Source organism: Macaca thibetana, chromosome 1 (assembly GCF_024542745.1).
Source record: "Macaca thibetana thibetana isolate TM-01 chromosome 1, ASM2454274v1, whole genome shotgun sequence".
In the NCBI taxonomy this organism is placed as follows: Eukaryota; Metazoa; Chordata; class Mammalia; order Primates; family Cercopithecidae; genus Macaca; species Macaca thibetana.
Genome location: NC_065578.1, coordinates 125,251,645 through 125,264,476, shown reverse-complemented (window position 1 = coordinate 125,264,476; position 12,832 = coordinate 125,251,645). Strand labels below are relative to the sequence as shown.

The 12,832-nt window shown below is 39.6% G+C and overlaps 2 protein-coding genes across 20 annotated transcripts in view; one reads left to right on the top strand and one right to left on the bottom strand.

Annotated features, from left to right (window-relative positions):
* S100A1 (S100 calcium binding protein A1) overlaps positions 1-12,832 on the bottom strand; it is a 1,186,348-nt gene that overhangs the window by 844,056 nt on the left and 329,460 nt on the right. The window contains exon 1 of one of the 19 annotated variants that reach the window (XM_050753859.1): positions 4,732-4,735. The exons of the other annotated variants lie outside the window; for them this stretch is intronic. The gene's annotated coding sequence lies outside the window, so the exon portion shown is untranslated. Of the gene's footprint in view, positions 1-4,731; positions 4,736-12,832 lie in introns of those variants that run through there. 19 annotated transcript variants of the gene reach the window in all.
* The window catches only part of S100A8 (S100 calcium binding protein A8), a 675,486-nt gene that overhangs the window by 611,185 nt on the left and 51,469 nt on the right, over positions 1-12,832 (top strand). The gene's annotated exons all lie outside the window — the stretch shown is intronic.

Genomic DNA, 12,832 nt, shown 5'->3' with positions numbered 1-12,832 from the left:
CTGGGATGCCATCTGGTCCATGCCTCTGCCTTCATGCCGGGCAACTCCAAGCCCTCAACTGACCTGACTTGGATGTAGGTGATGAGTCGGCAACATGGTTGTATCAGAAAGTCTGGAAATTAAGTCTTGGCTTTGAGAAATCATAGCCTAGATTTCAGGTCAATACAGACATGTTGATCAGCAAAGCATTGATTTTCTGAGGGTCAAGGCATTTGTCTTTTACAACATCAACATTTTTTCATAACATGGGATGGAAGGAAACATTACTGAGATCTAACTGGAAATACGATAGTTAAAGTGGAGTCATATTTTTATCTCTCTGCATCAGAGCCAGCACCAAGGAAACTAGTGATCTTGTTTTGCTTTCTCATCTTGACAAACTTAATAATTATACATGAAGGAACTCATACAACTGAATGGCAACAATCAAACAACCCAATTTAAAAATGAGCAAAAGACTGAATAGCTATTTCTCAAAAGACATGCAAATGTCCAACAGGTGTACAGAAAAAGGTGCTCAATCTCACTAATCATCAGGGAAATGCAAATCTGAACCACAATGAGATATCACTTCATGCCTGTTAAAATGGCTATTATCAGAAGGATGAAATATAACAAGTGTTGGCAAGGATGTGGCAAAAAGGGAATTATTGTACACTGTTGGTGGAAATATAAATTGGTACAGCCATTATGTAAAACCATATGGAATTTCCTAAAAAGAAAATAAAACTACTTCATGATCTACTAACTCCACTTCTGGAAATAAAATCAGTATTTTCCAGAGATATCTGTACTCCCAGCGTTATTTCAGCATTATTAGCAATAACCAAGATCTGGAAACAACCTAAATGTCTCTCAGTGGATGAGTGAATTTTAAAGATTCTGAATATATATACTGTATAGCAGAGGGAATATTATTCAGCCTTGATGCTGCTGATTTGATGCATTATGCCTATTTATTTGCATACGTTGAACCATTCTTGCATTTCTGGGATGAATCCCACTTGATCATGGTGAATAATTTTTTTAGGGTAGTGTTGAATTCTGTTTGCTAGCATTTTGTTGAGTATTTTTGCATCTATGTTCATCAGAGATATTGGCCTGTAGTTTTCTTTTTCTAGTGTGTCTGTTTGGTTTTGATATCAGGGTGATTCTGGCCTTGTAGAATGAGTTTAGAAGTGTTTGGTGTTCTTCAATTTTTGGAAGTAGTTTGAGTAGAATCAGAATTAGTTCTTCTTTAAATGTTTGGTAGAATCCAGTAAGGAATATATCAGGTCTGGGGAGTTTTCTTGATGGGAAACTTTTTATTACTGCTTTAATCTCATTCCTCATTATAGGTCTGTTCAGGTTCTGTATTTCTTTATGGTTTGATCTCGGTGGGTGGTCCAGTAATTTTTCTGTTTTTTTCTAGGTTTTCCAATTTGTCTGTGTACAGTTGTTCATAAGTCTCTAATTATCCTTTATATTGTGGTGATATAAGTTATTATGTTTCATTTTTTATCTGATTTTATTTTTCTGGGGCTTCTCTCTTTTCTTCTTGGTCTAGTTTAAGTTTTGTCAATAGATGCTGAAAAAGCATTCAATAAAATTCAGCATCTCTTGGTGGTTAAAAACCTTCAAGACATTACCTGTAGAAGGAACATGCCTCAACATGATAAAACCCACACCTAATACCATACTGAATGAAGAAAAATGGAAAGGCTCTCTATTAAGTGCAAAAGAAGACAAGGATGCCCACTTTCACCACTTTAATTCAGCATAGGGTAGAAGTCCTAGCCAGAGTAATTAGCCAAGGAAAAGAGATAAATGGCATCCAGATTTGAAAGGAAGAAGTCAAGTTATCCTTTTTGCAGATAATGTGATACTATATTTAGAAAAACTAAAGACTCCACCAAGAAACTCTTAGAACTGATAAATTTAGCAAAGTGGCAGGATACAAAATCAACATACAAAAATCAGCAGTGTTTCTAGACCCTTATAGAAATCTATCTGAAAAAGAAATCAAGAAAACAATCTCATTTATAATAGCCACAAAAAATAAAATAGCCAGAAATAAATTTAACGAAAGAAGTGAAAGAACTACAACAAAAGCTAAAAGCACTGATGAAAGAAATAGAAGAGACAAACAAATGGAAAGGTGTCTCAGCCTCATGAACTGGAAGAATTAATATTGTTAAAAAGTCTGCAGTATTCAAAGCAATATACAGATTCAGTGCAATCTCTGTTGAAATACCATGTGAGCCAATTTGCCCTAATAAACTCCCTTTCATGTATACATATATCCTATTAGTTCTGTCCCTCTGGAGAACCCTGATTAATACAACAGAAAAAAAAAAGGCTTAACATTTTTATGGAACCCTAGAAGACTCCAAATAGCGAAAGCGGTCCTGAGCAAAAAAGAATAAATCTGAAGGCATCATGTTACCTGATTTCAAATTATACTACAAAGTTATACTAACCAAAACAGTATAGTACTGGCATAAAAACAGACGTATGGACCAAAAAAACAAAACAGAAAATCCAGAAATAAATCTATAAACTTATAGCCTATTTTTAAACCTTACTGCAAATAATGATTAATAAATAATCAACTACAGTTTTAGAGTGTTCCTAGTAATTGTGGTTACAAGAGTGTATACATTTGGTAAAACTAATTGAATCGCATATTTTAAAAAGGAGTTTTATTGTGTGAAAATTATGCATCAATAAAAGTGATTTAGATTTAAAAATTAAAGATTTATTCCATATAATGTGTGTATATGAAAATATATGTGTATATATACACATACACACACTTATATTTATATGTCTACTACGTGTACATACAATCTGAAGGAGGAGTCCGGGGAGATTGTTAGTGGAAGGAGTGGGGACCGAGGAACACAAGGGTGAAGAGGTGACAGTGAGAAGGAGGATGAAGTCGGCCTCCTGGCCATGCCTAAGGGACACAGTTACAAACACGAAAGGAACCAGAAGTTGAAAGAACAATGCTTCTTAAAACTACCTCAGGCCCTTGGTTTAAAAGGAAAACACAGAAAGAAGAAAAAACACAAAACATACAAAAATGCAAGCTTTTTCCTCCTGAACCCTATCCCCATCCCCTGTCCACCAAGGCCTCAGCAGCCACCAGCAGACACAGGGGAGCAGAACAAGCATGACACAAACGGGAAAATCAAGCAGGCTAGTAACAAGTTGGGGAGCAGATTCTGGACTTTATTTCTTCAGTTTAGGCAGCAGGATACAGCAGTGTGAGCTGCGCAGGAACTAGGTGTGTGCCTTGGCGTTCCCAGGGAAGCCATGGATATGCAGAAGAAAATCTCTGAACGCCATTAAGGAGAAACATTTTGGGTTTCCTGAAACCAGGCCAGAGGGATTCTCCAGGCAAGACTTCAAGCTTTTGCTGGAACCTCTCAGCTATTCAGGCAGAATCGGAAGGAAGAGGAAGTCAAGGTCCACTTCAGCAACAGCCTCCAGAATGCTGGCCGCTGCCCCCTCCGCAGCAACTGGAGCCCCCCGATGGCTGGCTGCAGCAGTCAGAGCTCTGGGGTCTGTGGCAGTGGGACCTGCGGCGCCTATGGTGGCTCAGGCAGCAGCCACCTCCCCCAGAGCTGCAGCAGCCCCCAGAGCTGGAGCCACAGCAGCCCCCAGAGCTAGAGCCACAGCAGCCTCCGGAGCTGACACTGCAGCAGGAAGAGACTGGAGGGCACTTAGGGGGACACTTTGGGGGACACTTAGGGGCGGGGCACTTGGGAGGGCACTTGGGGGTGCACTTGGGAGGGGGCTGGCACTGCTGCTGGCTCTGCTGGCAGGACATCTTGGCGGTGGGTGTTCAGGAGCTGAAGGAGAGTCAAATAACAAGTCAGATGCAGGCAGGGGCCACCTCTGCCCCTGTGACACTCTTAGCATCTCTCACGTATAAATGCATCATCTTCAGTAGTTTTATTTCCAATAACTTCCTCAAACGCTCACATCATCTTTTTCAAGCTTCGGATATCTTTGAATGTCAGACAATTGTAAACTAAGACTAAACAATATTGCAAAATGCATCTAAGATGCTAATGTGTTGTCAATAGAGGAAGAAATTATTACAAATATGTCTTCAGACTGAAATTGTCTGATTTACGAGTCATTTAAGGAAAATTTATTTTTAAAGGAGAAGAGGCAGTCATTCTCCCTGGTCATAACTTGCAAGACAATTTTACTTGGGAAGGTCAGCATTGCACAGGATCTTGGAGACTACTAGTCAGTAAACTCACTTCGATAGAGAGAGATAAACTCAGCAATTGCTGCAGACCTAGTACTTGAACCCTGACCCCCTGATCTCATGTTGGAGCTCAGACTTCCTCACTCACCATCTGCTCAGGCTGATGGGCTGACACAGTGGGTCTCAGGCTTGGTGAGTGCTAACCAAGCTGGGAAGTTTGTGAACAAATCTCAGACCCATGAAAATGTGGGGTTCACAAACCCCAAAGAGCCTTTAGTCCCATGTCCACAGCTCTAGTTCTTCCCTTGCAGGCAGAGACAGGGTTGTATCTTCAGAAGTGGGCTTCCCTCCCGTGGGCTGCCAGAGTGGAGCAGGTCTCTCTGCTTCAAGGTTCCCATTCTGGACCACCCACCTCATCCCAGAGCAGTTTGTTTCCTCTGGAGTTCAAAGGCACATGGCACAGCCAGCCAGCCAGCTCTTTTCCTCTTCTCCTTTCTGCTCCCAGTTAGTGCCAGACCCCTTTTTGCCCCCGCCCCTTCAGTCTTTTCTAAACCCTCCACCTCTGACAACATGACCCTAGCCCCTGAGGCCCCGCCCTTCCTTCCCTCCTGCTCTGTTCTAAGCATCCTTGCTCCTGTTCTTACCGGAGTCACAGGCAGCACAGGGTTCTTCAGCACCTCAGGAGGTGAGTGGATGGGTGGTCTGGCCCCGAGCCCTTTTATCCTGGCCTGGGCTCTGCCCCAGCTGTGAGACAGGGCCTGGGCATGAGAAGACCTTCCTTCTGACACCCACGTGGGTCTTGTGATGGGTGGTGACTGACAGCTCCTCACCTACCTCTCTCCCCAGGCTCAAAGCAGCCACTCCCAGATAGGAAAGTGCCTACTTGAAATGGGGTTCCAGGATAACTGCTACCATCACCCACCTCATTTACTTGAAGGCTGCTTCCCTGAGAGCCTCTCAGTTCTCAGTCTTAGAACTTAGGACCTATCTCATTTCTGTCTCTTCCGAAGTACCTGATGCTCCATGTAGCCTGGGTTGAAGTTGAAGTACTAATCCCTGAGGTTTCCATGCATGTTTACTTCTGTCCCTGTGCACCACCAAGCTGTGTGCTGTGGGTGCAATGTAGACATCTATACAAGTAAAACCCTTGAAGTAGAACCCGGCCCAGGACGAGGCCCTGCGAGGTGGAACTGTTGAAAGTATTTAGCCTGTACGGTTTTTTAAACCATAAAGCTGGAAGATGGAAAAGAATTAGTTACAGAAGAATTAGTTAGTTGTGAAAGTCAATAGATTAACACAAAAAAGAGAAAAGGTGCCCGTCAGAGAGACTGAAATGTTGTAGGCTCTGAATAAGTGAAACATTCATACCTTGCTGAATACAGAGTGAATATGCTGATCTTTAACAAACAAAGGGCAGCTTTTTTCTAATGAGAGTGAGTCTGGCTGTTGGTGATCTGTTTGCTTTTAAATAGCCCTTTTCTTCTGGTGGGGTCCTTGATGTGCCAGCACTGAGATGTGACGCAGGAAGCAGCTCATTAGAGAAACAAGAAGCCCCAGCTCTGCTCTTAGTATTAGTGTGAGAATCTGGACTTTTCTGGGTTCACACTGGGAGCACCGGATGATGGTCACAGATGAGAAAGAGAAAGAAAAGAGACATGGTTGTGAGACATTATAAGCCTATGCTTCATGTGGGGTCAAATGGCTGGTGGGACCCCGTCCTGGAACATAAGGGGATGGGGGCCTTTTAAGAACAAGAGTCCTTAATATTTAATGTGAATGTGTTTATGCTGCTACTTTGGAAGCCCCTGTCCTCTCTCTCCACTAGAATCACTAGCTTTCTACATGTCCACAGGATTTATATGAATGGAATGTTTTGAATTTTTACATTTTTAGGATATTAATGAAATGGGCTCCTGTTCATTCTAGGACACACTAGTCACTAAGACAGCCATGACTGCAAGGTTATCCACAAATTAAACTATTTCTTCAGAGGAAGACCAAGAAAAGCCAGATTAAATCATATGAGGGACAAGTCCTCTTCCTCCCAGCCCCTGACAGACTCTGGAGATGCCCAGAACTTGGGAATGATGTCTAGGTCACAATGGACATGGTGACCCTAACCAAAACCTGGTGGAGATACATGTGTATTTATAAACACATACACAGAGCTTACATATTGAGAGAGAGGTGTGTGTGTGGGTACCCCCTTTCTCAGAGCATCAACTATTACAGCTGCCTAGACTCCTCTGACAACGTAGTATCTCCAAACACTTGTAGTGTGTCTTTGATTCTGTTCTTTTATGACATCCAAGAAAACATTCTCCCATCCCTGTGCATAATTAACGCTAAGTCATTAGTAAAGTCGTGTTCATGATTACACACTGTATAAGGGCAAATGTCCAAATTCCTGCAGTGAAGTAAGACTGTGTCTTTAGTTTAAGCCTTTGTTGTCTACCTTCAGAAATGTTCTGAAACTGAACTGGATTATATTCTGTACTTTGATTATGCTTCTCCCTGCAGTGCATGCCATGGCCTCTGTCCTTCCAGGACAGTGTGGCTCAATCCCAATTTTTTCCCCTTCCTGTGGCGTATCACTCTAATGACATAATAGTAAATTCTTTGATGGTCTGCCTTGGGTGTTTCATATTTCTTTACCTACATTTTTCAACACAAGGCTATGCGCACAATGGATATTTAATGACTTTTAAATCCTCTCATTGGTATTAGCATTGATTTACAGTTTATAAATAGCTATTCCTTATGACTCAGGTCACCCTCATAGGAGACACACTCTGAGACACGCTTATTGAGGTGTGTGGGCCACATCACCCTGAGAGGTCTGCCACCATCTCTCCTGGGTATGATGTTTGTTCTCCTGCCCAGATTGTTCCAAAGGGCTTAGTAATGGGGGAGTGGTCAGGACATTGATTCCCAGGTTGTCACAATGGCAGGTCTACTCAGAAGTTCAACATCTGGTATCTAGGATGATGGGGCTGGGATGCCATCTGGTCCATGCCTCCGTCTTTATGCAGGGCAACACCCAAGCTCTCAACTGACCTAACTTGGATGTAGGTGATGAGTCAGCAACATAGTTGTATTAGGAAGATTGGAACTTGAATCTTGGCTGTGAGATATCATGGCTTTGCTATTAGGTCAAATAAGATATCTTGTCCAGCAAAGTATTGACTTTCTGAAATTTCCTATTTGTCAAGGTTTTTTCTCTTTTAGGTAGTCAAAAATTCACCAGCTTATGGGAAGTGAGTGAATACTATTGAGATCTAACCAGAAATAATTCAAATGGAATAATTTTTTGTGTGTGTGTTCTATAACCAGTAACAAGTTAAGTTAGTAGTCTTTGTTTTGTTCTTTCCATATCTACAACCCTTTAAACAATTACAGTGATGAAAAAATGCTATTAAAGTCTGGAAGAAAATTCTGTTCTATTTAAATAGTATCTTTTAAAATATTTTTATTGTGGTTATTGTTATAATTGTTAATATATTGATATACTGCAACTGTGCTGAACTCTCCTAAATTCTTGCAGTGAACACTTTTCTTAAAAAATTTGGTAAAATACATAATCCAAAATTTACTGCCTTAATCATTTTTTTAGTGTACAGTTTAGTAATGTTAAATAGAATCACATAGTTGTATAACCGATCTCTAGAATTTTTGTCTTCTTGCAACACTGAAACTCTACACCCATTAAACAACAGTTCTCTCTTACTCCCTCTCCCCAGCCCCTGGCAATCACCATTTTACTTTCTGTTTCTATGAAAAAGACTACTCCTTGTATCTCACATAAGTGGAATCGTACAGTGTTTGTGTTTTTGTGACTTTTTGATTTAGCATATCTTTAGGATTCATTCATATTGTAGCATGTGCATAAATTTCTTAGCTTTTTAAGGCCATGTAATATCACATTGTATGTATATGCCTCCTTTTGTTTCTATAATCATCCAGCGGTGAATGCTTGCTTTGCTTCCACCTTTTAGCTATTGTGAATAATAAAGCTGTGAACACGGGTGTACAAGTAACCTGTCAAGACTCTACTTTCAATCCTTTTGGATTGCATATACCCAGAAGTGGAATTGCTGGATCGTATGTTAATTCTATTAACTTTTTGAGGAATCACCATGCTCGTTTTCATAGTAATTATACCATTTTACATGCTCACCAACAGTGCACAAGCATTCTAATTCCTCCACATCCTCACCAACACTTGTCATTTTCTGTTTGGTTTTGCTTTATTTTTTATAGTAGCCATTCTCTTGGGTTTGAAGTGGTATCTCATGGTGGATTTTTCTTTAAATAATTTAATCTAATTATGAATGGTGTTGAGTATATTTTCATGTATCCTTTGGCCATTTGTAAATTTCTTTTGGATAAGTGCCTATTCAAGTCTTTTTTTCCCATTTTTAATAAGGTTTTTTTGTTTACTTGTTTAATTGTGGGGGTTCTTTACATATTTTGGATAGCAACCCATTACCAGATACATGATTTGCTAATATTTGCTCCCATAACAAAGATTTCCTTTTCATGGTATTGATTTTGTTCACTGATGCACATACATTTCTAATGTTTATGCAGTCTAATTTGTCTATTTTTACATTTGTTGCCTGTGCTTTTGGGATCATAGCCAAGAAATCATTGTCAAATCCAATGTCATGAAGATTTCCTCCTATGTTTCCTTCTAGGAATTTTTTTTTTTTTTTTGAGATGGAGTCCCACTCTGTCAGGCAGCAGTCTGGAATGCAGTGGCATGATCTCGGCTCACTGCAACCTCCACCTCCCAGGTTCAAGCGATTCTCCTGCCTTAGCCTCCCAAGTAGCTGGGACTACAGGTGTGTGCCACCATGCCCAGCTAATTTTTGTATTTTTAGTAGAGATGAGTTTCACCATGTTGACCAGCCTGGTCTCTGTCTCTTGACCTTGTGATCCTCCTGCCTTGACCTCCCAAAGTGCTGGGATTACAGGTGTGAGCCACCACACCCAGCCTGTAGTTTTAACTCCATGTTTATGTCTTTGATCCTTATTGAGTTAATTTTTGTGTATGGTGTAAGCTGAGGGTCCAACTTCATGCTTTTGCATGTGCATATCTAAATTTCCCAACACCACCTGTTGAAAAGATTGTCCTTTCTCCATTGAGTGGTATTGGCACCCTTGTCAAGAGTCATTTTGATCAGCTGGGCATGATAGTTTGTGCCTACAGTTCCAGCTACTCAGGAGGCTGAGACAGGAGGATTGCTTGAGTCCAGGAGTTTGAGTCCTGCCTGGGCAACATAGCAAGATCCTGTTTCTGGACAAAAAAAGAATAATTTGACCATATATGTGAGGATTTATTTATTTTAAGTTTCTCTGCTACTCTTCTATTTCATTGACCTATATGTCTACCTTTATGCCAATAAAACACTATTTTCATTATGGTTACTTTGTTGTAATTAATTGTATTAATTTATTTTTATTTTTTTTTTAGAGACAAGGTCTCACTATGTTGCTCAGACTTGTCTAGAACTCCTGGGCTCAAGAGATCCTCTATCCTCTGCCTCCTGAGTGGCTGAGACTATAGATATGCACCACTATGTCTGTCTGTGATAAGTTTTAAAGTCAGGAGTGTGTGACTCTAACTATATTTTTCTTCTTCAAGATCGGTTTTGTTATTTGAGGAATAATTCACAATTAGTCATAGTGTATAATCCTTTTAATGTGCTGTTGAGGATTTTTATCATCCCTCAATATCACCAAAGACATTGTTATGTAGTTTTCTGGCTTTGGCATCAGAATAATGCTGGCCTCAGAGAATGAATTCATAAGTGTCCTCTTTTCTTCAATTTTTTGGAAGCATTGACTAAGAATCGTGTTGATTTCTCTTCAAATGTTTGGTAGAATTAATGAGTGAAGCTGTCTGGTCCTGTACTTTATTCTGTTGGCAGAGTTTTGATTACGGATTCAATCTCTTTGCTAGTTATAGATCTGTTCAGATTTGTTTCTAGGGGTCTATCCATTTCATCTAGGTTATCCAATTTAGCATACAATTGTTCATGGTATTCTCCTATAACTTTTTATTTCTATGAGTTAGTTGTAATGCCTTACCTCTCATTTTTTATTTTAGCTCTTCGATTCTTCTCTTTTTTCTTCATCAAGCTAGTGAAAGGTTTATCAATTTTGGTGGTCTTCTTCTCAAAGAACAAACTTTTGGTTTTGTTGACTTTCACTATTGATTTTTCTATTTTTTGTTTCTTTTTTTTTTTTTTTTTTTTTTTTTGAGACGGAGTCTTCTGTCGCCCAGGCTGGAGTGCAATTCTCAGCTCACTGCAAGCTCCGTCTCCCGGGTCACGCCATTTCCCTGCCTCAGCCTCCCGAGTAGCTGGGACTACAGGCGCCCGCCACCTCTGGCTTTTTTTATTTTTTTAAGTAGAGACGAGGTTTCACCGGGTTAGCCAGGATGGTCTCGATCTCCTGACCTCGTGATCCACCCGTCTCGGCCTCCCAAAGTGCTGGGATTACAGCTTGAGCCACCGCGCCCGGCCGTTTCATTTATTATATCTTTTTTTTATTTCCTCATTCCTTCTACCAGCTTTGATGCAGACTGTTTTTTGTTTTTTTGTTTTTTTTTTTTTATTTTGTTTGTTTGTTTCTTAAGTCTTAAGGTGTAAAACTAGGTTGCTGATTTGAGGTTTTTTTCTTTTTTAATGTAAGAGTTTATAGGTATAAATTCCTCTCTTAGCACTGCTTTCTCTTCATCTCATAAATTTTGGTATGCTGCGTTTTCATTTTCATTTTCTCAAGATGTGTTATAATTTCCTTTGTAATTTTTACTCTGACCCATTGGTTGTATAAGAGTGTGTTGTTTAATTTCCACATATTTGTGGATTTTCCAGTTTTCCTTTTGCTGCTGAATTCTAGTCTTATTCCATTGTAGTTGGAAAAAAATACTTTGTATAGTTTCAGTATTTTAACATTTATTAAGATTTGTTTTGTGGGCTTCCGTATGTGGCCCATCCTGGAGAATGTTGCATGTGTATTTGAGATAAATGTGTACTCTGCTGATCTCAGGTGGAGTGTTCTGCATATGTCTTTTTGGTCCAATTGATGTATAGTGTATTCCACGTCCTCTGTATACTTATTGATATTCTGCATGGTTGTTCTCTATCTGTTACTGAAAGTGGAATATGAAGTCTCTTACTATTATTGAAGACCTCTCCATTTCTCCATTTAATTCTGTCAGTATTTGCTTCATATATGTCAGAGTTCTGATTTGAGGCACATATGTGTTTATAATGATTCTATATTCTTGTTAAATTATTTCTTTTATCATTATGCAATGTCCTTATTTGTCTTTCGTAACAGTCTTTGAGTTAAAGTCTAATTTGTCTAATAAGTCTCTTAGGTTCTTTTCACTTTATTTTCTTTTCATTTTCCTCCTCAAATTCAGTAATTTCAAATAACTTGTCTTCCATTTACTGATTCTTGGCTCTGCCTCTTTGACTCTGCTGTTGAACTTCTCTGAATCATTTTTCTATGAAGTTATTGTATTCTTCAGCCCCAGAATTTCTGTGTGAGTCTTTGTAAAAATAATTTCTATCTGTTGATATTTTTATTTGTTAATACATAATTTTCTTAATTTTATTGGTACTCTCTGTGTGTTCTCCTTTAATTCTTTGAGCATTTAAGACAGTTGTTTTAAAGCTTCTTCAAAGAATTCATTGGCTTGTGTTTCTTTAAAGTCAGTTTCTAGAGATATATTTTGTTTCTGTAAATAGGTCAATTCTCTGTCTCTTTGCACGCCTTGTGTTTTTGTTGTTGTTGTTGAAAATTAGATGTTTGCAAAAACAACCATGTCTCTCCACCTTTGGGAGCTGGCTCTGTGCAGTGGAAAACCTTCAGTGTAGTGTGAAGGCTCAGAGTGCTCTCAAACCTGTCCTGGGGATGCACCTTCCCTGAGCATGTGTTTGTGCTTGTGTTTGTGTTTGTGTGTGTGCACAGACACTTTTGTTTCAGTTCCCTGACTGCTTTTAAATGTCTAAATTTTTCAGAGTCTTACTCTTGCTTCTTCTTGGAGCCTTTGCCAATTTTGTTCCTCTGCTGCTAATCTCTTATCTTTAGGCACTTGCAAGTCTGCAGTCCCCTTGCAGCTGTTTCATGCCACAGTGCAGCCTCTGCTTTCAGCAGCCTTCAGCCGAATATCCAGACTATGCCATTGACTCATTGGTGCTCTAAAGTCAGGTAAGACACAAATCAGTTCCTCACACAGTCCTCACACAACCTACAATCTTGCATGCAAGTTCCACTCTTTTCCTTCCATCTGTAAGAAAGGCTGAGAAATTGTGCAGCCTCCTCTGACCACACCACATTATGCATAAGATGGGAAAAGGTAGGGGTGAGCAAAAGCACCACAAAATTTCCTACCATTTGAGTATGGTTACTTTCTTTATTAAAGATTTGCTTGGTTGCTGAAGCTTCTTACCTTGTTTTTAAAGTTTTCAGAAAGATGTTTTGGTCTGTACGTCATTGTCCAATGTCTCTGAAGTGAGCTAGAGCCTGGAGATTCCTTATTTACCATCTTATGTCATCATTTGATGTCACCTCAGCAGTGAACACTCTTAAATATCTATTTTTTATTATTAT